Below are 22,882 nucleotides of genomic sequence, written 5' to 3'. Positions count from 1 at the left end.
AACCAGTTTCCCAACAACACTGAGTGAACAGTATTTCCTTTTCCCATTGCTTTATGGTACCACCTTGATCAATACAAATTTCCTATATGTGCATGTGTGCCATATTCTATTGGGTATTGGTTCATTTCTGTTCCTGTGCCAGCCCATACCATTGTATAACCATGGCTTTGGAGTATGTTTTACTGTTGTAGAGTGAGTCTCCCTTCTTGGCTCTTCATTTTTTTATTGACATAGCTATTCATGTTCCTTCATTCTTCCTTGTAATTTTTGGCATGAATTTGTCAAGTTCTTCAGAAAGTCTGCTGCAATTTTGACTGGATTTGCATTGAATTTTTTATATTCCTTAGGAAGACAACATATTTACTATATTAAACTGTCTCATCCATGAAGATGGTGTATCTCTCTAATTAGTCCTAGCTTCACTTATATCCTCTTACAAATTAAAAAAAAAACTCCATACAAGTCTTGTTTGATTTATAGATATTTTCCAGTTTTTGTTCTTATTGTATATGATAGCCTACTTTTATATTATGTTTCATAATTTCTTGTTGCTGATGTGAAGGAATGTTATTGATTTTTGTGTAATTATCTTGTACTAGCCTCCTTGATAAATTCTCGTAAAGTTATAAAACTTGGCTGTACATTTTTTTTGCTACTTCTGTAAGTGTATGTCCGTTAAAAAGTGACAGCTGTGAGTTTTCTTTTTTGTTTATTCTTCTCCTTTTCTTTCCTGGTCATATAGCACAAGCCAAGACCTTCAATGCCTTGTTAAACAGCGATGGTCAGCACTCTTTGCCCTGTGCAGTTAAGTTCTAATGGAATTGACACCTTGTGCCTCTTTTAGAATCCCCAGCTGAAAGTTTATAGGAACACAATTTGTCTTTCTCTCCCTGAAGACTTATTTGCACCATTTTAATGAAAGTTTATGATTTTTACTGGGAAAATGGATGTCACTTTGTTTTGACATGTCCACACATGCACACATGCAAAACATGTCTCACAAGAAGCCAAAGGAAGAGAAAAGGATAAAGATGGTGCAGAAAGGAACAAGGGGCAACTAGAGACAACTTTCTTGCATCTAGAGAGCTATGTCTCAATCCTTGCTTGACCATAAAGCTTTGTCCTAATCTCTGATTATTTTCTTAGGTTAAAGTCTCAAAGTGGAATCCCAGGATTAAAAACGTCTTTGGATGCATTTGATGTTTAAGCAACATTCATTCAACCAACACTTATATGTGGTGCGCCTAAGTGGCTGGTACTGGATGTGATTTATTTCAAGAAGTTTTCACTGGAGTCACTTGTTTCCATAAGAAAAACATGTGCCTACAATCTTAAAAGTTGAAGGGATACAAACATAGCTTTAAGGAAGTGAGCCACGGGAAGCAGAAAGACCTACTTATAAAAAAGGACAGACCACATTAGTGAACACACCACCCAATGACAACAATCTGATCTGAGGTAGAAGCCACAAAAGCTCTATAAAACTTTCAGCCTCTTTCTTCAGAGCTCATGCTTTAGTTAGGAGTGGGACAGGCACATAACCACACAGCTTCAACATAGAGCAGTTGGTGTAAGTCAGGCACTTGGACATATGGAGGAGAGAATGGCTGGCTGTGGCCAAAGTGAGTGGGAAGAGATAGGGGTGGCCTTGTTGGGGAGCAGACTCCAGTTGGGCCTTGAAGAGTGAATAGGAGGCTTAGAGAAATTTTGTGTTTATGGGAGCCACGGACTTTCATAAAGGGCTAAGTGTATTAAGCCAGGCAGAACCCGGTGCACGTCAGCTCTTCATTTAAAAGCTATGTGTTGCTGAACAAGCTACATGGCCTTGCTGAACTGCTATAAAACAGGTCAATATATCTAACCATCAGAGATTTTAGTGAGGGTTGGTGATAGATTGTGTATGCAAAACATTCAGTACATTGCACGTATATAGAAGATCAGAGTCTCTTTCTCATTCTCTCTTCATATTCATATATATGCAGCAGAAAGTGGCTCTCTTGCTGCGGACCAGCATTTCTGTGTCGTCCAGCAGTTCAGGAGTGGTCTGAACACTCATGTGTGCCATACTTAGAAAGGATTGCTCTCAGATGAGATTAGCGACCTCGCACTGCTGTAAAACACATCAGGAGGCTAGCAAGGACCCCAGGATGGCCTCAGTCTCTGACTCAAACATGGCTTTTGGAGAGAAGTCTATGTTGTATTTGTGTACAGTCAGACTTTGATCACACTGATCTGAGTTTGGGTGACCTTTGAAAATCACTTAATGTCTCTGAGCTTTAGTTTTCTCACCTCTAAGTGGGGATAACAGTAATTATGTCATAGGGTTGTCAAGAAGGTCAGACGAGGTGCTATGTCTGTTTCATGGCACAGGAAGTGTGCATAATAAACACTAGTTACCTGGGTGTTCAAAAAAATCATAGAAAAGGTGATGCCTGGAAGATGAATAGGTGTTTGCTATGTAGCTATACTGTTGGACAAAGGCCGTGAGGTGTGAAATAGCCTGACATTTCAGGAAACTCTATGCAGTTTGGTTTGGCTGGAGCATAATGTAGGAGAGAGGAGGGATGTGCATTGTCTGCAGCATACACATAGACAATTATAAATCGTTTTAGATGGTTCTCTAATTGCATCACATGTGTGTCTGGTCAGCTGGAGAAGATGACTATTCCTTGGTGTTGGGGCTCCTGTCTGGGGCTCTGTTTGGCACCTGGACCAGCTGAACATCCTTGAGAAGGGCTGCCTCTTTAGATCCTGGGTGTAGCCATCAGCACAGTGAGTCACTGCTAGCAGGGAGGCTGGAGAAGCCTTGGTCTGGGCTAATCCACCTGCATGAATCCCTGATCCTGTGGGACTCCAGCCCACCCCCAACCAGAGCCCTCTGCTGTCTCTTTGCTGGCTAGAGGCAGGTTGCTGTTCAGGTGGCCTCTCTGCTCAGTCGCAGCAGACTTCTGGCTCCTTCTGGCCTGATGCTGCAGCCTGCCTCCCTAACCCAACTACTTCTCCAACCACTACCTGATACCTGAACCCAAAGCCAATGCTACTTATCTTTGTTTTCTTTTGTAACAGCATCCCACTTCTAGTACCAATTCCTGTGTTAGGGTTCGGTCAGGGAAGTGGAGCCACTGTGTGTGTTACAAGATAAGATACTTATTATAATTTTTAACTCCTTCACAATTGGGAGAGGAGCTAGAAAGTAGATGTCTGGAGGAAGAAGATGGAGAATCAAGAAGAGTCACTAACCATCCTCCTGAGGTACTGACATGAGTGGGCAAGTTGGAGCTTGTAGGAAAAACTGGAGAAGTCAGGAAGGTCCAGCTGCTCAAGTGGAACTGTGAATGTGGAGTTCATGGAGAGGTCTATGGGAAACTGTTGATTCTCTATAGCTACTGTCTCTGCGTAACCAAGTGTCTGGTGATGGGCCTGGGGCCACCGTTAGTGAATAGGGCTAGAAATTGGGAGGAAGAGCTAGACACAGAGTGATGGGGAGCAAGCACAAGGTGGAACCTACCAGCAATTCTGCACCTGTCAGTCAACCTCTGTGACCTTGAAGACCTTGAGAGAAGTGGTGACTGCTTCTCTTCTGTCTCCTGAATCTTATGCAAATTCTTCTTTTAGTTAACTTGGACTTGGAACCACACAGAGAAGGTGATCTGGGAAGCATAGTTTCCAACTTGACCAGCTGATGATAGAGCAGTTCATCTCAGTAACTCTTTGAGATACTCTGAAAATGATGGGATCTGAGATCTAACAGGTTGTGTAAGTACCAAAGACTGTAACTTTCATCATTCGTACATTAACGGCCCTGAGAAGTCTTGCTGAAAGGAAACCCATTTAATTTTGGTCAAGCATTTCCAAAACTTCTTTGGCCACTCAAACTTCTTTCTGCAGGGCATAGCAACTTTTGACCACCTATGTGCCTCAGCATGGATTTTGGGAACTGCTGCCTGATGCAGCCCTGCCAAGTACTTATCTAGCCTTGGCACAACCACCTTGCTGACCATGCCTCACACCCCAGACTGCTCTACCTTCCTCCCTTAGACAGCTCTTCTGCCCAAGAGTCCTCCTCTGTCTCCTCTTGCTAGTTCCTGACCTGCCCTGAATGTTAAGCCCACTGCCTTCTCCTCCTGGTCATTATCAGCTTGTTGAAAGGCCCAGGGCTGAGCCCAGGAGGGTGGAACAGCAGGGCTGGGCTCAGTGATGGCAGGCAGATGTGTTCTGTGGTGGACTGAATCATGTCTACCAATAAAGGACAAGCTCTCAATCTTAATCCATGTTCCTGCGGGTGTGAACTCATTTGTAAATAGGGCTCTTTGAAGATGTATTATTAGTTAAGATGGGGACTCATTGTGAATGCAGTGGCCAAATTGAATCATGGTGGGCCTTAATCAGTATTACTGGGGACCTTATGCCTAGAAACTCGAAGTCAGAGAAAGCACAGGTTGAAGCAGAAGTCAGAGCGGAAACCAGAGTGCAGATCCAGGGAGAGAGATCACTGTGGGACAGGGGGCAGAGAAGCCAGCCAAGGAACATCAAGCCAGCACCAGAATGCTACCAACTCTGGAAGAAAGCATGATCAAACTGATGCCTCGATTTTGGTCTTCTGTCCTCTAAAACCATGGGCCAATAAATTCTTGTTGTTTGTGCCAACCCACTGTGTGGAATTTGTCATATCAGCTTGACAAACTAAGACATGTGAAGGGATTTGTGCTGGTTTGGATATATTATGTCCCCCCAAAAAGCCATGTTCTTTAATGCAATCTTGTGGGGGCAGACTGATTAGTCTGTTGATTAGGGTGGAAACTATGACTGAATTATTTCCATGGAGTTGTGGACTCCACCCATTCAGGGTGGGTCTTGATTAGTTCAGTGGGCTACTTAAGAGAGCTCCAGAGCCAACCCAGACACTTGCTGATGCCTGGAGATGCTTGGAGATTCAGACAGAAAGATTTTTGAAGATGCTAAGCTAAGAGATGAAGCCCAGAGTTTGCTCTGGAGAAGCTAAGAGAGAGGACCCTCAGAGAGAAACACCCTGGGAGAAAGAAGCAATGACACACAGGAGCTGAGAGAGGAGCTAGACAGAAGCCCAGAGACATTTTGGAGAAAGCCATTTTGAAATGCAACCCAGGAGCAAAGGACCAGTAGACCCAAGCCACGTAACTTCACAGCTAACAGAGATGTTCCGGATGCCATCAGCCTTCCTTCAATGAGGGTATCCTCTTGTTGATGCCTTAGTTTGGACACTTTTATGGCTTTAGAACTGTAAATTTGTAACCTTATAAATCTCCTTTTTCAAAGCCAACCCATTTCTAGTATTTTGCATAATGGCAGCTTTAGCAAACCGGAGCAGTACTCCTGAGGAACTCGGCCTTTGGGTTGCTGGCTACACGCTCTTCAACACACTAATAAGTTTTATTTGTGACTGATTACTTTTTGAACAACTTAGAGCAGATTCCTTGCTATCTCCTTAATAGCATCCTGCTCAGCCCCTTGCATGGCAAGGTGCTTTGTTGAATGGGAGAGGATGGTATCATGTGGCATTAGGATATGAGTCACTCATGGCCCCAGAAGAGCCCTTAGGAGTGTGGCACACATGTGACTCTCATCCACACATGGGTCAAAGTGCATACAATAGTAAGCCCAGCTGTGTAGACAAATGATAGGGTTCATTACTTGGATAACATTATTGGATAACACTCTAAACAATCAACCTGTTGTTTCCGAATCTGTTAACTCAAGGTCCAGGCTATTGTGATGTTTATACTTTGTCCTACCAGATCCTGTGGATCTGAACAAATACTTCTTCAGTTTTGGAGATGGCCAGAAATCCCATCTGTCAGCCCAGATAGAAACCAGAGCAGAGGTGGGCTTTGCACTGTGTATTGATGCTCCTCATTCCTTTGTCAATTCAATCATTCATTGAGGACTTTAAAGCTGAGTTTTACCTAAATCCAAAGGGTCTTGGTATTGGAAGAGTAAAAATAAAACACAGACATATTTCTGACAAGATTGCAGCAATTGGTTAGCTTGACAGGGCTTTGAATAGCTATTACAGGGAAAGAACTGAAGAGTCTAAAAAGAATGCATTCCATTTCTCACCTCCCATGCCCCCATTCCCAGGGGTCAGTGGGCAAAAGAGCTATAATTATACCTCAACTGGTTTTAATGTCCCAGGAGGGAATTCTAAAGCCCTAGGTTGGAGCAAAAGCAGGGGCTTATATTCAGTTGGGCATAGTTCACAAATCTCCTAGCTTTCTCCAGATAAAAACAGTCCTGAGAATTCCTGAGAGATGAGATTCCCTGGAAGGGACCCAGTGATGGAAATAGATACATTTATTTTAAGCAGTTTGTAACCGGGACTCTTCTCTACTCTTCAACTCTTTGTAAATGAGGACTTTGAAGACAGATATTTGGGGTGATTTTCCTCATTCTTTAGGAAAACTGTGGGTGAAAATCCCTAGTCTCTCCTTGAGGAACTAGTGTCCTCAGAAATGCCCTGTGTCTATGGTGTATGTGTCTATGGTGTGTGTGTGTGTGTGTGTGTGTGTGTGTGTGTGTGTGTGTGTGTGTGTGTGTGTGTGTGTGTGTGTGAGTGAGAAGGGGGAGGTTTGTCGAAACGGTCATCGTGGGTCAAAACCACACCTCCTGCTTCCCTCAGGCTTCAGCTCTCCCGCATCAGGAAATCCATGATGGTCACTGGGGGAACTTCTGGGAACAGATTGAAAAGAAGGAGGACATTGTGGAAACTAGTCGTTCGAGCATGAAATACCCTCCCCAAGGCCAGTTCGGTCTGGAGCATAGATACTGGCCAAGTAGGCATCATTTTCCCAAGAACCAGCAGAGGGAGCTTGGATTGTAAGCCAAGAGCCTCCAAGGACCTGGATAAGCACATTAGCAATTCTGATTTCCATCTGTTTCCCTCTGTTTATGACACCAAACAAATAACAAAGGAACTTTCCTTGAAGCTGTAGGTGGATTTATGCTTCACAGCTGATCAGAGGCACCTTATTGAGCAGTCTGTTCACCTGCATCCTTGCTGTGCAATTCCCCTGCCCAAGCCCTTGGACATAGAAAGCCTTAGGGAAGGGGGAGAAGCTGCCCCCACAGTGGAGAGCTGCAATTTGCTGTCATGACCAGACACAAGGTGGTCTCTCAATAAGGAGGCCATTCTGGTAGAGATATTTTTCAGGACCAACCTGAACAGAGCTAGAAAGGATGATAACTCAGATAATGGGGTGGACTTTAGGGCTGGTGAGGATGGTCAGCATAGGGAGAAGTTTGGACAAATTTTCACGTAAGAGCTTTATTTTATTTTATTATTACATTTTTCCGAATGTATGGTATGTACAAATCATGAGTGTACAGCTAGTGATTTTTTACCTATGTAGGTATTGAACATTTCTAGCATCTCAGAGGTTCTTAGTGTCTCTTCCCACTCAGTATCTATGTCCCCAAGTTAGTCACTGTTTTGACTTCTGTCACCATTGATAAGTTTTGCCAGTTGTTGAACTCATACAGTGTATTCACTCTTGTATCTGACTCCTTTTACCTGATATACAGTTTTTGTGATTTGTCCATGTGGTGTTGGGTACCAGTAGTCCTTTTTTTTTAGTGCTGAGTTGTATTCCACTGTGTGAATGCACCACAATTTGTTTATCCATTTTTCTAATGATAGATCTTTTGATTGTTATCAGTTTTTGGCTGCTACGAATAAAGTTGCTATGAACATAAATTCTTGTACAAGTCTTTGTGGACATATGTGCTCATTTCAGTTGGGAATATATTGAAAAATGGAATCACTAATTATAAGGTAAGTTTATGTTTAGCTTTAGTAGGTACAGCCTAACAGTTTTGTAGAGTGTTGAACCAATTTATACTCCTGCCAGTAGTGAGGGCATTGATACTGGACAGTTTTAAACCCAGATTATCGTGGTCTCACCTCCAATCTAATGCCACACTGATTTGCTGGTTCTCCTACTGTCTCCACTTAAGCCAACACCCCACCCTGGTCATGACTGGGGGGCTATCTGGGTGGGGCTGAGGAGTACAGTCTGAGTTCAAGGCTGGGGAGAGTCGCTGGTGAGTGCTGGTACTCAGTCTGTGGCCAAGGAGAGAGTAAAACCATCTTCTGATCTAGACTTGGAACCAGCCTCTTGATGGCACTTGCTCTTGCCTTGCTGGGTTGGTGATTATAATGGTGATAGCCGTGGCTGCCACTTCATGAGCCCCCTGTGTGGGTCACTGTCTCCTCCAATCATCATAGTCATACAGTAGTGGTGGATGACAGTAACTCTGTTTAGGAAATGGGGAAACCGAGGCTCAGTGAGCTTAGATAGCCCACCCTGGCTCACACATCTAGGAGGTGGAGAGTGGGATTCATGCTCTCATCTAACCACAAAACCTTGTGTTGGGGATTTAATCAGGTTCCCCCACAAAAGACATGCTTAAGTCTTAATCTGTGCTTCTGTGGGTGTGAACCAATTTGTATAGAGGACCTTTAAATGTTATTATTAGTTAAGGAGTGGACTCATTTGTGAATAGGATCTTCAAAGATCCTATTTAGATGAAGCCAGATTGAGTAGGCTGGGCCTTAATCTATATGATGAGGTCTTGTAAAAAGGATATTTGGATGCAGTGCATCTGAAGACATCAGAAGAAGCCAGAGAGGAGAGAGAGGGAGATCACCAAGTGATAGAGGACTGCCATTACTAGAATGATACTGACTCAAGGAGAGAGTGTGGCCTTGCAGACATCTTGCTTTTGGACCACCAGCCCTCAAACTTGAGAGAAAATAAATGCTGGCTGGTTAAGCCAATCCATTGAGTGGTATTTATCATAGCAGCCCTGGAAAATTAAGACACCTTGCTTTTCTTTCCTTTTGTGATGTCATTTATTCTCTGAAAATATGTATTTGGTACACCATTCAAAAGAGTACAAATAGGAAATACACAAAAGAGCAAGCCATCCTTCCACCTCTTGTACCACCTAGTTCTTCTCCCTAGAGCACTGTTAAGCACTGTTACCAGCTTCTGTGTGCCCTTCTAGAGATCATCTGTACCTTTATTTAAAAATACAGACAGTATAATCTCCCCCCATGCACTACCCTGCACCTTGATTTTCTATTTTAAAATAACATATTAGATAGCTTTTCATTTTAGAACGTATAGTGGCCTCTTTTTAATAGCAGTACTATAATTTGTTTAACCATTCCTTTTTTGATGGACACTTTGGTGGTTTGCAATTATTTGCTATCATGAACAGTGCTGCCACAAATATCCTTGTACGTGTGCCACTTTGTACTTGTGGAAGTGTATCTGTGTAACAAATATCTAGAAATGGCATTGCTGGGTCAAAGGGTATGTGCACCTTAAGTTCCATGAATATTGCCAACCTGCTCTCCATAAAGCAAAACCCATGGGTCATCCCCAGAGAGTCCAGGAGCAGTCAGATCTCAGAGTGTTTATACACTGTCATCACCCCACTCAACAGGCCTGGCACACAGTGTTTGCTAACGTGTGAGTGAAAGAAGCCCTCCCCTCCACCAACATTGCAGTTGGTTCTGGGAGCTTCTTGTGGGTCCCGTCACTGTGGCAGCTGCCAGCCTCCCTGAATACTTCTCTGCACCTTGGCTGTTCCTTAACTCCTCCCTGATGGCTGCACCTTTGTGGGGTTTTCTCCCAGTATACAGAGGCAGATCTAAGGACAGGGATCTCTTTTGTACCTTTCTCCACTACATATCAGCTCTGATATTATGAGGCTGAGGTATCAGAGTCAGTGTGGGCCTGTTAATTAATTATTGAATTATTCCATGTGAAAAAGACAACTTCACGAGGCTCTCAGAAGAATGCAAAAGTTCCTGGTGCTTTTTCCACTCCTTTCTCAGTCTTTTTCAATTCTCCCAAACTAGAGACAGGATTGGTCTTAAATGCAGGTTAAGGAGTAAGCCCTGAGGAGGAGCCAGCTGTGGATAAGAATGAATGGCGCCACTAAGAATGAGATTTCGGGCACTGTATCAGATGAGTGGCAGGAACATTTAGGATGTGGGAGCTGTCACTATGCTTAATCCTTATCTGCAGATAGTTGTCTAAATAGATGCCCAACAGATTTCATCCCCTCCTGCAGCCTGAGCCCTTCCCTAAATGGAGCATGCCGCAGGGGAAGAGATGCCTTCTTTTCCAGGACAAAAGGCTCCTGCCAAGGGCAGTCTTCATTTACATTTTGTTGACTTTTTAAACTGAAATCCAAATGTTTCATTACTCTCAGTTACATTTATTAATGGAAGCTAAAAGCTTCTGAGGGTGAAGCTTATTGGAACATATGGTCAACCTTCCATCTCTGAGCGCCTGGGACCTGGGAGTACGGGGAGGCAAGAGGCTGGGATTTTAATAACCAGTTGTTTGTTCCTGTCCCCTCCCCCACAAATAATTAAATAAAAAGAGCTCCTTGCTGCCTTCTGAGGAGGATTGGCCAGTTCCATGCAAAGCCCAGAGAAAATGGAGGAAAAGATAGGAGATGGACTCAAATAATATTAGTAATGTCTGTGAACACAGACTTCAGAGTTAATTCCTAAACCTGGCTTTATTTCTCAATAGTTTTACTACTTGGTTGGAAAAAGGTTGTGGATATTGGGCTCCATAAAAGATGCCATCAATGCCTGGTTCACAGATGAGGAAACAGAGTCGGAAAAAGACAAGATACTTTCCCAGGGTGACAATGTCCAGAGGGAGAGCTGTAAGAAGGGAAGAGAGAGAGTCCAAGGGATTTGTGACATCAGGACGGAGCTTTTGGGAGGAGGTGGAGTTTGGGCTTTGATTTGAAGAGTGGATAGAATTTGTTATGTGGAAATTGGGAAAAGGTAACTTTGTACGGGACACTGAGTAAGCAGATGTGGAGAAGCAAGAATAGATAAAATGTTCTTTGTGGATAGTGAATATAGCAATTTGGCTTTAAAGAAAGTCCCACATAGAGTGGTGGGAAATGAGTTTAGAAGGGGAAGTTGGACATTCAGGAGTTGGCTGAAATGTTTGCACTTTATTTTGAGTGATATTTTCAGGTTTAGTGCATGAGGGAGTAATGTGACAGAAGTAGTAATTAAGAAAAATGATCTGGTAGCTGAGCAAGGCGTGGAGCTCGCTCTGGTCCAGCGAACATTTCCTGGACACCCACTGGGTGCCAGGCCTTGAGAGTGGTGCTGAAAACACATACAGGAAAATGACAAGTTCTGCTATGAGAAGCTCCCACTCTTGTGGGGACCATTTGTCCAAGGTGGGAGCCAAGGAAGATCAATTAGGAGACAAGAAGAAGGTCAAAGGTATGAAAATGTATGGGGCTTAGTCAGGGTATTTGTGGTTGGGATTGGGAGGAGGAACAGATGGGAGAAGAATTTTGAAAAAAGGAGATAAAGGCCAAGGGACTGATGGGATTTTAATGATGAATGGTAAAGAGCTAACCTTTACTGAGTGCTTCATAATTACCCTATGAGCAGATTTTGTCAACCATAGCACATTTTGGACTGGATAATACTTTGTTGTGTGGGGCTGGCCTGTGCATTGTAGGATGTTTAGTGGCATCTCTAGCCTCCATCTGATAGATGTCAATAGCACCACCACTTCCAGTTGTGACAACCAAAAATGTCTCCAGGTGGTGCCAAATGTCCCTTGGAGAGCAAAATTGTCCCCACTTGAGAACCACTATCCTATGAGGTGGGTGTATTATAATCCCCATTTCACATATGAGGAAATTGGGGCTTAGGAAAGTTAAGTAACTTGTTCAGGGTCCCTCCACTGGAAAGTGAACTGGGCTTTGAACCCAGACAGTCTGGCTGTGAATCCTGCATTCTTAACCACTAGTGATGTTAGATGAGTGTGGGAAAGAAAACTGATGTCAATAAGGAAGTGTGGAGAGATGGCTGTGAAGACTGGTGCCTTCTGGAAGCTGTTCCCAGTCAGTGTTCTGGGAATAGGGCTGGGTACCAGGACAGGCACAGTGCAGCACAGGAGACAGTGGCAGCTGGTTAACTAGAATTCTCTTAAGACAATAACTTCTGGAATATTAAAGAGTCAAAGAGGGAAACAATTATCTTTCCATAAAGCTAGGCTCCCAGGCTCCAGAGGATCTGTTACTGATATGTTGCAGTATTATAGAAGTGGTTACCCAGCCTGTTTTGGATTAAAATGCATTTTGTGGTTAAAAAGTTGATAGGCTAAAAAAAATATCTAAATCTGGAAATGATGTTTGCTTCTCTCCAAATCTAATTCAGGACTCACACTGCCACTATAAAATCTATTGATCTGTCAATTCATCATTGGAATAATGTAAAATTAATTTATACACTCAAACATCTGGTGAATCAGTTAAAAAGCATATTGCTTTTCAGAGCATCTTTTCTGCTTCTTCCATCTCATTCCATGCTGTTTCTTAGCATTCATTTATTTATTTAACAAATGTAATACTGTGAAGGGTAATAGTATTGAGTTTGGAGCTGGGGATGGGAAGGTAAGATGCAGCCTCTTTCCTCAAGTTGCTCACAGTCTGTTGATCAGTCTATGGCAGGTGTGTGCATCATAGAACACTTTCAAGAAGAGCTTTGAAGCAAGGTAGAAATTAGGTATACGAAGGGGTCTGAGTCTCTCTGGGAGTGGAAACAGCATATACAGAGGTTGGAGGTATGACAGAGCATGGAGTTTTAGAAAGAATTGCATATCACTTAATATGGCTGCAAGGTAAGTACACAGCTTGGATTCCAGGCCAGTCACACCTGGCATTGCTCTTGTTTCTTTCCATTGTGCGGTTGTTTCTGCGTCAGGGACTTTCATCCACTTTCCAGCACTTAGCCACCTTTCAGTGTCAAGTTCCTTCTCCACAAAGCCTTCCTTAAGTACTGTCATGTTCTCTGCCTCTCTCTCTGACCCTTCATGGCTCTCAGGGTCCACACCCCTCATTTTGGTAATAATCAAATTTTTATCAATAGAGTGAGGTGCTTTGAAGACAAGAATTATGTCTTATCATCAGAGCAGGTGTTTAAGAAAGGGCTGGTGCTAACCAAGAACTCTCTGCTGGGTTTCCTCCCACTTCTTTGGTTGATCCTTTTCAGTCTTACATGAGACCTTTTCTGCCTTTTTGCATCTGAGTGTCCCCAAATTTCTGGTCTTGGATCTGCAAGCTCTTCACTGTCTACATGATGCCTGACCAAGCTCCCACTCATGGCTTTGACTATTAACCATTTGCTGATAACTGTCACTCTAGCCAAGAACTCTGCTTGCTTCCCAGGCTTATCTCTACCAGGACCTCCTTCCCCAGGGGCCTCCAAACTCACCACATCCCAAAAAGAACTTCTCATCCTCACCAACACCCCCAAGCCAGCTCCTCCTTTTTCTGTACTCTAGCCTGGTGAATGGCATCAAGGTCAGTTCAGATGCCTATCCAGACATCTAGGCAACATTCTAGAATTCTCTCTCTGTCTCCAATCCCATCAGACACCAAGCCCAACAGGGCCTCCCATCAAGTTAATTCTGGAACCCCTACCTTCCTCTCTCTCTCTCTTCACAATTGGTTCAATTTTAATTCTTTTTGCTGAGATACCTGCCCTTAACTGCTCTCCTTATCTCAAGGGGAGTCCCAATATCTCTTTAAAACCAAGTCTGATCATGCCATTCATCTATTTAAAATTTTCAGTCAAGTGTTAGGCATGATATTTAAAATACTCAGGTGGAAACTCAAGATGTGTCATAACTTCACTCCTGCCACCCTCTCCAAGAAGTTCCTTGATGGCAAAAACATAAGAATACAGGGATGCAGTAATACTTGTCAAATGAATAAAAATGTTTTGACTCCCCTAGATGTTATGTTAGTGTCTCTTTAACTTGGAGTTGGACAACATAACTTTTTTCCCAGTGTCATGCATGGGGCCTGTTGTTTAGATTAACAGGGTCTGATCTGAGACCTCTGTTTATGTTCTGACACACATTATCTGGCCTAGAAAAGGTAAATTCCATGTCATGTCATTAGGTCATTATTAAATGTCCCGCCTTCTCACTCAGAATATGCCAGTGATGAGTGTTCTTTAAAAAGGAGTTGGCCTTATTATTAACAGGCTTCTCTGATTCCGTAAAAAGAGGACTTAGAGCTTTACTTGACAGTATTTGTGAGAGAATCAGAACACTCAGAGATTTTTATTTGATAGGAATAAATCTGTCCACCTGGGCAATGCTTGCTATTTATTACTTTACTGGCTATAACAATATCTTATGTTTTAATGCTTTCATGATACAAAAGTACTTTCCCACTCAGTATCTCATTGTTATTTCTGATCTTTGTGAGGCTGGAATGGCAGGTATTGCTATCTGAGGAGCAGAACTTGGGTTTGGACTCAGGTTCAGCAGACTCCCAGTCCAACGTTGATTTGACATGGCCACAGTGCCTTCTATGGAAAATAATTCACCTTTTCAAAACTTTAGTTTTCAAAGTTTATTCTATTTAAGTAAAACCTTCTGCTTTCTTCCTTTATCCTCTTGCTTTCCATCTCACTTTCAGCACTGGAAAGATAGTTGAAGATGATGGTAGCTAAGGTTCTCTTTCTGTTCTAGCACTTTTGGATGACTAGAGAAACTACTGCTCTGGGTATTAGTATTTTAGCACCTCGGACAGTGACCCCATCCACTGCTAGGGCCCCAAGTCTGTCTTTAAATTTTTATCTAAGTTCTTAAGGGCATTCCTGTTGTGTTTGGAGACTAAGAAGTCATTGTAACCCAGAGAACAAGGACAGGGGACTCTGCTAACTGTAGATGACAGTCCTGTACGTCCAGATGATGACAGCGAGTTCTCCTGGAGAGCTCACAAGGCAAGAGCCTACTGCACTGATGGTGAGTATATTGATCACCTGGGACCCAGTTCCTGGGACTTTGAGAAACAAGCATTACCATGCAATAATGAAGGAAATGGTGCTTTGCAAATAAAGCCAAAGAAAATGCCAAAGTAACCACTAATCCCACTCAGGGGGCTCAATTCACCTTGAAAGCCTTTTCTGTCCTCCAGCTCTCTGCTTCCTGATTTCTTATTTCCCTTTCTGGACTCAGCTCTGACATCACCTCCTCTGGGAAACCTACCTTCATCCCCCAACTCTGAGAAAATTGTTATGACTAGGTTCTCCCTGCAGCATTTTGCACACTTTTTTGGTTATGTCTCTTAGAAAAAGGCAGTGTAGTGCAAGGTCAAAACCTGGACTCTGCAACCATTCTGCTGGGTTTGAGTCCTGACTCTACCATTCACTATCTGTGCAAATGTGGGCAAGTTATTTAGCCTCCCTAGTTCTTCATCTGTGAAATAAGGATGATGATGTTGGTGGTGATGATGATGGTGACAGCACCTACCACAAAGGGCTGTTGTGATGAACAGTGCTTGGCATATACCAGGTAATTTGTGACAACCGTCATACTGGTTAGCAGAGTTAGGCCATGGTTAGAGCTACTTATTTGTATACGTCTGCACTGAGAACATAGTTAGTTTCAGCAGGTATTTGTTCAGTTCCCTGCTTTACATAAAAGGTGCTCAATAGACATTCATTGAACTGTTTATTGATATGAAATGAATCAAGACTTATACAGGAAAACCGGTATTGAATCAGTCAACCAATCACTGAAAATTTTGTTAAGTTCTGACCATGAACAAGCCTGTGCTAAGATTTATAGGCCTTAGTATAGTATAAAATGTAGCACTTTCTGTAATATAATGTTGGTATTTGCTGTAATTATAATGTAATAAATTCCTTTAAATACCATACTCCAGCGTCTAGTACAGAAAAGGATCCTTAGTAGACATTTAACAAATGTCTAGTGAACCAAATTTCCTTTCAAAGTTTAAAATAAAAGGATTGATTTGCAAAAGCCTAAATCACCCAAACCTTTTCAGGAATCAGTTCCCTAAGGCAGGTGATGACACCTGCATCCCATCATGTGCCATTCACAGAGCAGCCCAGAAGGAACCCTTTAGAACCTAGGGCCTCCCTTTGAAATAATAAATATATATGTATACACATTTATGGTTTATAAATATATAATTATTTTTATATAATATATATTAATTTAATATAATATATTATATATTATAATTATATATATATATAATTTAATATATAGTTAAAGTTTCACAGGAAGTTGCAAGGACAGTACAGAGAGGTCCAGTACACTTTAACCCAAGTTCCCCCAAAGGTTACATCTTATGTAACTGAAGTACAATATCAAAATCAAGAAATCAACATTGACACAATGTGTGTATATAGCTATCCCTCTGGATTTTAACTGTGCATCTCTGTGAGAAATCCAGAGGAAGGGCTTCAGTGGAGACCATTCAAAGGCCTCCTGAACAGACTTCGGCCCAAGAGCATTGCGAGTGGGTGTCTCAGCTGCTCGCGTTCACAAGAGGCTCCTGCAAGAGATGTGTGAGATAGCTGCAGACTGTCCAGGCTCTCCACCTCCACACGAAGAAGCACCTAGCAGACCTGGAGATCTCTTGTGCTGGCTTTCCTCAGTCCTGCCTCAGTTTGCGTTCCTCCCTAGCTGGGAGATTCCCCCACCCCAGGACATACTTCTTCATTGGATCCCCAATCCTAGGCTTGCCTTGGTGTCTTCTAGACTCAAAAGTGCTCCAAGGGGCCGAGCCACATTCATCAGGAAGAACAGAGGTAGAGCCAAGTATGGCTGAAACACCCACCATGTAGCCCTGTTTATGAAGCTGCAAATAACCCACTTACTGAGGTGTCGGTGATGGTATTTTACAGGTGTTTAGAACACCTCATAAAGGCCTTTTTATTCAGCATGCTTAATTTTAAATAGGCCCTTAAATTGTAGGGCATCTAAATGTCACTGTTCTTTGAATATTTATGTAACTTCTCCAAGGAGAAAAGCAGCAGAAATGGCCAAGACGGAGGGAAAGACCAGGCCACAATCCCCAGATGCTCCAAAGGGAAACCTTTGAGAATGACGGGAGGGAGGCTCCTCTCTTATTAGCAGGACTGGGAGAGAGATGTGGCAATTAAGAACCTCCAGCAGCTGTGTGCTGAGATTGGCGGAGACAAACCTTGTCCTGTAACTAACATTGCAGCCAGCGAGTAAGCAGGTCACCCCACAGAATGTGAGACAATGTTAATACAAAAGAGCCAGCATGTTCTGAGGGACCACTATGTGCCAGATTCCTTTCAGAGCTTAATTCAATTCTCACTACAACCAAGTCAGGCAGTTGTTTTAATTTAATTTTAATTAATTCATTAATTGCCCTCATTACATTCTATTCCAAGTGGTCCCTGGTTGGGAACTTCACTCAGACTTATTTACCTTCATCTCCTGTACCATAAAGAAAGACGAAAGAGAAAGAATTGCTAAATCCATTAGAGCCAATTCCTACCTACTTGTCTGTACCTCAAGATCTCAGATTAATCAGATCAGACTCCAGGCACTGGCAAAGCACCGTGTGCGGCACTATGCTGGCGGTGCCACATTCAGAACAGGATGCAATGAGGGCTCCTCGGTTGGTTCTATTTTCTCATTCATACATTCGTCTGTGCAGTTCTCCAACAAAATTTTCTCGAACAGTAAAGAGGTTTAAGAACAGGGGATGTGGAGAAGATAAGACAAAACCCCTCATTCCAGGAGCTCTCATGACAATGGGGAGAGGGGATAAGAAAACTGACAAATAGAAGACACTATGGTAACTGCTATGATAGGGAAATGTGCAGGAACAGGAGCAGCAGGGGGGATTTATTCAGCCCTCACGCCTGTCATCCTTCCCTTCTTCTGTCCTTCCCTCTGTGAAAAACTACAGATTTTATCAGGGGAGTCACTATATGCAAATCCTCTTAAGAGACAATGGGAAAGCACTTCCTCCGTCCACATACTCTCAGCCACCAGTTTTCGCAGCCTCGCGGGCCCTACTCTGGGACTTTTCCATTGTTTCTCTTTTTCCTGTGAGTAGATGAAGTCCTGGGAAGAACATGATTGAAAGGTGCTTTCCGTTGATTTGTTACGAGTAATAAGCCAGTCTCCGCCCCCCCCTCCGCCCCTCTAGTTCAAGGTGACGGCCCTGGTAGAAGAGAGCCCAGGTGAGGCTGCAAGCCCAGCTGCTGTGTGAGGGCTGAGGCAGGGAAGGGTTGAGGGCTTCCCCTTCCCCTGGAGGGCAGAGCCTCCATCAGGTTGGCATTGTGGGGAAAGGCAGGGGATTCTACTTGGACTCGATCTTCTACAGAAGCCACTCACTCCATAAGGGTCATTATTTACATATAGTGTTTGTTAAAGTGATTAAAATGTGCTTATTGTGATAAAAAAGTTACACTCTTTTAAGAGTCTTAAATAAAAACATTCATAATTATGGACCTGAGTATGGAGAAGCTGATCTAAAACAGAAGAATGAACCTCCTGTTTAAGCTCTATGACTGAGGCGCAAGTTTTAGTCAGCTGTAACCAATAGCCTCAAATCGGGGGAATGCAACACATAGATGTTTATTCCTCCCTCACGTAACTGCTGGAAGCCGTGTTTGGGATGGGGGTGGGGGAATCCCTCCGATAGGCTCCTCTGCTGGATCAACTGCATGTACCCAGCAGATGGGGAGGAGGCGTCCGTGGGCTTGCCCTGGAAGTGGCGTGCGTCTGGGCCACGTGTCACTTAGTGACATGGCCATGCTTAACTGCAAACAAGGGTGGACGCATGGTCTTGCTGTGTACCCAGAAGCAACCATTAGCCAGACTCTGCTGTGGGTACCGAGTGCCATGTGAGCTTGGCTCACCTGCAGTGCAGGAAAACTGTCCACGAGAGAATTGGTAGTCTTTTGAGTATGAAGCCTGGAACTCAAAGAGCATGCCAGGCATTGTGATGATGAGAGAAGAATGTGTCACCCCAGGAAGATGCAGTTTAGCTCCTGTCGCCCTTTGTGCTTGGTAAGACTTTGGCTGTCTTGGTCATTCATTAATTAGCTCATTTAAAAACAATGTACTAGATGCCAATAAATGTGTTGGAATGTTTTGCAAGTGCTGGGGTTACAGACAGGCGACTGAGCCCTTCCCTGCCTTGTGGAGCTTGTCACAGTCCAGTGCGGAGACAGAGAGTAAGTGCCCTGCAGTATTTTGAGCACTCTGCTAGGAGTTGGCCAGGAGTGCAGGGGTGAGGCAGCACCAAGGAGCTAGAGAGGCTCCTGGCAGTGTCCCTGGGGGTCAGAGAAGATCTCAGAGATGAGGGGAAGCATGAGCAAAATCTTGGGAGATGAGGGCCAAGCATTAAATCTTCACATTTTAAAGAGCATGGAATTTGTAGCGAAAACAATCTAGGGTCAGTGTTTTAGTTCTCCCACTAACTAGCTGTATGACCACCAGCAAGTTGCTCAACTTTTCTAAACCTTTGTCTCTTCATTTGTAAAGCAGGTACAGTAAACTATACTTTGAAATACCATAACAAAGTTTTCAAGACATGGTGTTTTAGTTTACCAGCTGCTAAAACAAATACCGTACAATGGGTTGGCTTAATGATAGGAATTTATTGGCTAATGCTTTCAGAGGCTAGAATGTGTGCTTCTCCCCAGGGCTGGTATCTTCTGGCTGGCTGGCAATCTTTGGGGATCCTTGGCTTTTCCATCACTTGGCAATGCACATCTTCTTTCCCTTTTGAGTTCTGTTGACTTCCAGCTTCTGGCTGCTTCCAGTGGCTTCTCTCTCTGTGATCTTCTCTATGAGGCCTCCATTATTAGGATTAAGACCCATCCTGATTCAGTTGGGTTGCGCCTTCACTGAAGTGACCTCATCAAAAGGTCCAATTTACAATGGCTTACACACACAGGAACAGATTAAGAACATGTTTTTCTGGGATGCATAACTCTAAGTCACCACAGTTTGCTCTCTGGACCTCAAAAAGACAAGTTCTTCACACATACAAAATACTTGCATTGTCCGGCGCTGCCCCGCTCGGTCCCCGGTTCCCGGCCGGCGAGGGGAAACAGGGAAGGAGAGAGAGAGATGCAGACTGCGCGAACTAACCTGGTCATGAATCACGACTCGAACCACACGGCAGTTGTGAAAGCAAGCCCTTTACTACAGCTAGATGAACATTCTGTGTTACTGGTTCCCACACGGGGCACGGCGCCTCGTGGGAGAGCAGCCTCGATGTGGCCGTCAGGCACGGCTCCTTGTGGGCTGTCTCACCCTACCCCGTCCGGGTAAGACCTTTTATACACAATTAACAACCAATAAGCTTCTAGGCTAGTATCGCGTATACAGGATTTCGATTGGTAGGAGCGGGTGGCGGATACATGCGTCACTATGCGGAAACAGGATGCAGGCGCCATCTTGGCTCACTCGATGGGCGGGGGGTAACTCTAGAGCAGGCTGCAGCGCATACGCTAGGCCCGATTCGGGAGGCGGCTTTCCACATCTCCCCCTTTCTTATTTATTTTTGACCCAGTGTCTCCAGTGATGAGCGTGCTCCCGTGAACCCAAATGGTTCACAACCTCTTTGGTGCTTTGGGGAGTCTGGACTAGGCCTCAGCCATCCAGCGGCGGAGCCTCTAGCACCAACCAGAATGCTCACGTCATATGGAGACCGGAGAGTCCGTAAGCTGGAAGCAACGTGACTCTCCCTGCAGTGCTTTGCCTGGCAACTGGGGAACAACGACGGGGGCAGGAACAGCAGTAACCAGAGTCGGGGGTGTCACTAGGTGTCTCTGTGCAATGGCTAGGGTCCAGTCTGGCCACAACTAGGACTCTGCCCTAGAGACCCACCTGAGACAAAATTACGACTACTGGTGTCGCCTTTTACACCCGAGAAACAGCCATGCGATTCGCTACAAATTTTGCTCCAAAGCGCCCCACCTGAGGCGACCAGGAAGGGGTATGGTTAATAAATCGGTCACTATCGGGGGTAACAGAGGTGGGAGTCATAGCCATCATAGTGGTAACACGCAATTGCTGCTGCGCTTGAAACAGGCGTTCTAGCAAACATTTAACAACGACTAATCCCACCAATAATCCCACTGCAATGAGGATCCAATTAGTTAAATTGGGCCAAGAGAACCAGGAAGAAACACTGTGCAATAGTTTCTGTAGAACCTCGCCTAACCCGGAGAGATCGACTTTAACGGGTTTTAACTTGATCCCCCCAATTGTGTCTAAACTAGATTCCACCTGTTGGGAGAGATTAACAAATTCAGGAAAATATGACCTTTTCAGCCAATCAGAGACTCTGGAAATGCTTCCGGTCACGTTGGCCCTGACAGGAGTGACACAGAGTTTAACCGTAAGCCACCGGGTGTCACATGTTTGCTGAAGCACTCTCCAGAGTCCATCTATTTCCAGTCCAAGTTCGTCTATCTCCGCTTGGAGTTTCTGAATGGCCTGGAAATTTAAGTTCAGCATCTGATTGTGGCGGCGTAGCACGTCTCGGGTAAGGTTGACCAAGCCATTTCCCGTTTCCATCGTTATGGCGAGCTGCCGATCTGTCCATGCTTGTAGCACAGCCTGCCCGATCGTTGGGACAAACAAAGAGGAAGCTACACTGGCAGCATTCGATAGCCATTCTTTTATGCCTCTTGGACGCCTAGACTTAGAGAAGGGGATATTGTTAAGTGAAACAACTTGAGAAACAGGGCCAACCCAGTCGGTTGCCTTGACGGGGAGCCAGACATAACTTGGGCGATACACTAGGATAGCGGGGCGGCGAGGCATCCGGGTCTTTGGAACGGTTGCAGACTGTAGGAGCAAGCCCTGGAAGGAAAAGGCACCTTTGAGTCTCCTTTTTACTCAAGATCCCTTCACAAGACTGGCGGCTCTTCCCTGTAACGTTAAGAAATTCAAGCAAGACTCCCTTACTTAACTCGCCATTACCAGTTTCACAAGTAGCATTCGCCGCAACTGTGGTGTTGACAACCTTGACAGAGAGGTTAGCAAAAGAGAGGATCAGTGTGTCATTGGTGAGGGGGAAGGACTCGTTGAAGCTTGTGGAGGAAATATAGTTCCACTAAAAAGAAAAAGGCAGATTAGAAGGATTGCTATAGGAGAGCAAAGAACAGAGTTACCGATCCTCTTTTTGGGCAACCGCGGGGTGGTCAGTCCTACTATTATCGTCTTGTCGGTCGTCGCCATCATCAGCAGGGTCGGAGGCTTGGTCTAATGGTTCAGGTTGTATATTCGTTGGCGTTTCTGACAGCTGTTCCTTGGCTTCTTCAGGTGATGTCACGGTTCTCACCAGTCTTTCCGGAACCCACACTGGTTGACGTCCTGGTTCCTGGGGAAAAACACAAACAGAGCCTCTGGCCCAGCTGAGCACCGGGTCAGGGCCTTTCCACTGCCCCGACAGGACATCCTTCCAACGGACTAGACCTCTATGCGGAGGACTCGGGGTGGTGTGTTGCAGGGCAGGTGTCATTCCTTGTGAATTTTCGTTTAAAAAATTATATGTGAGCAAGGCTACAGACAGTCGAGCTTTTGGGGACAGGCCGTGGCCTATACCCTCTTTCTGTTTTTTAAGCAAGTCTTTGAGAGATCTGTGCGCTCTTTCAATGATTCCTTGCCCCTGAGGGTTATAGGGGATGCCATGTTTTAATTGGACATCCATGTTGTCACAAAATTTTTGGAAGGATTTACTAGTGTAGGCAGGCCCGTTATCCGTCTTTAACGTCTTTGGCTTACCCCAAGCTGCCCATGCAGCAAGGCAGTGTGCAATGACGTGGGAGACTCTTTCTCCTGGTTCAGCAGAGGCAAATAAAACTTGGGAGCATGTGTCCACCGACACATGTAAGTACTTGATCTTACCATACTCTGAATGATGAGTGACATCCATCTGCCAAGTATCCCCTGGGGTGAGACCCCTAGGGTTGACCCCAACCGAGGGGACTGCTCTCTGCTCTGCACAATTG

The sequence above is a fragment of the Choloepus didactylus genome, chromosome 1 (assembly GCF_015220235.1).
Source record: "Choloepus didactylus isolate mChoDid1 chromosome 1, mChoDid1.pri, whole genome shotgun sequence".
NCBI lineage: Eukaryota > Metazoa > Chordata > Mammalia > Pilosa > Megalonychidae > Choloepus > Choloepus didactylus.
The sequence above is the reverse complement of the archived record's forward strand: the minus strand, read 5'-3'. Positions refer to the sequence as shown.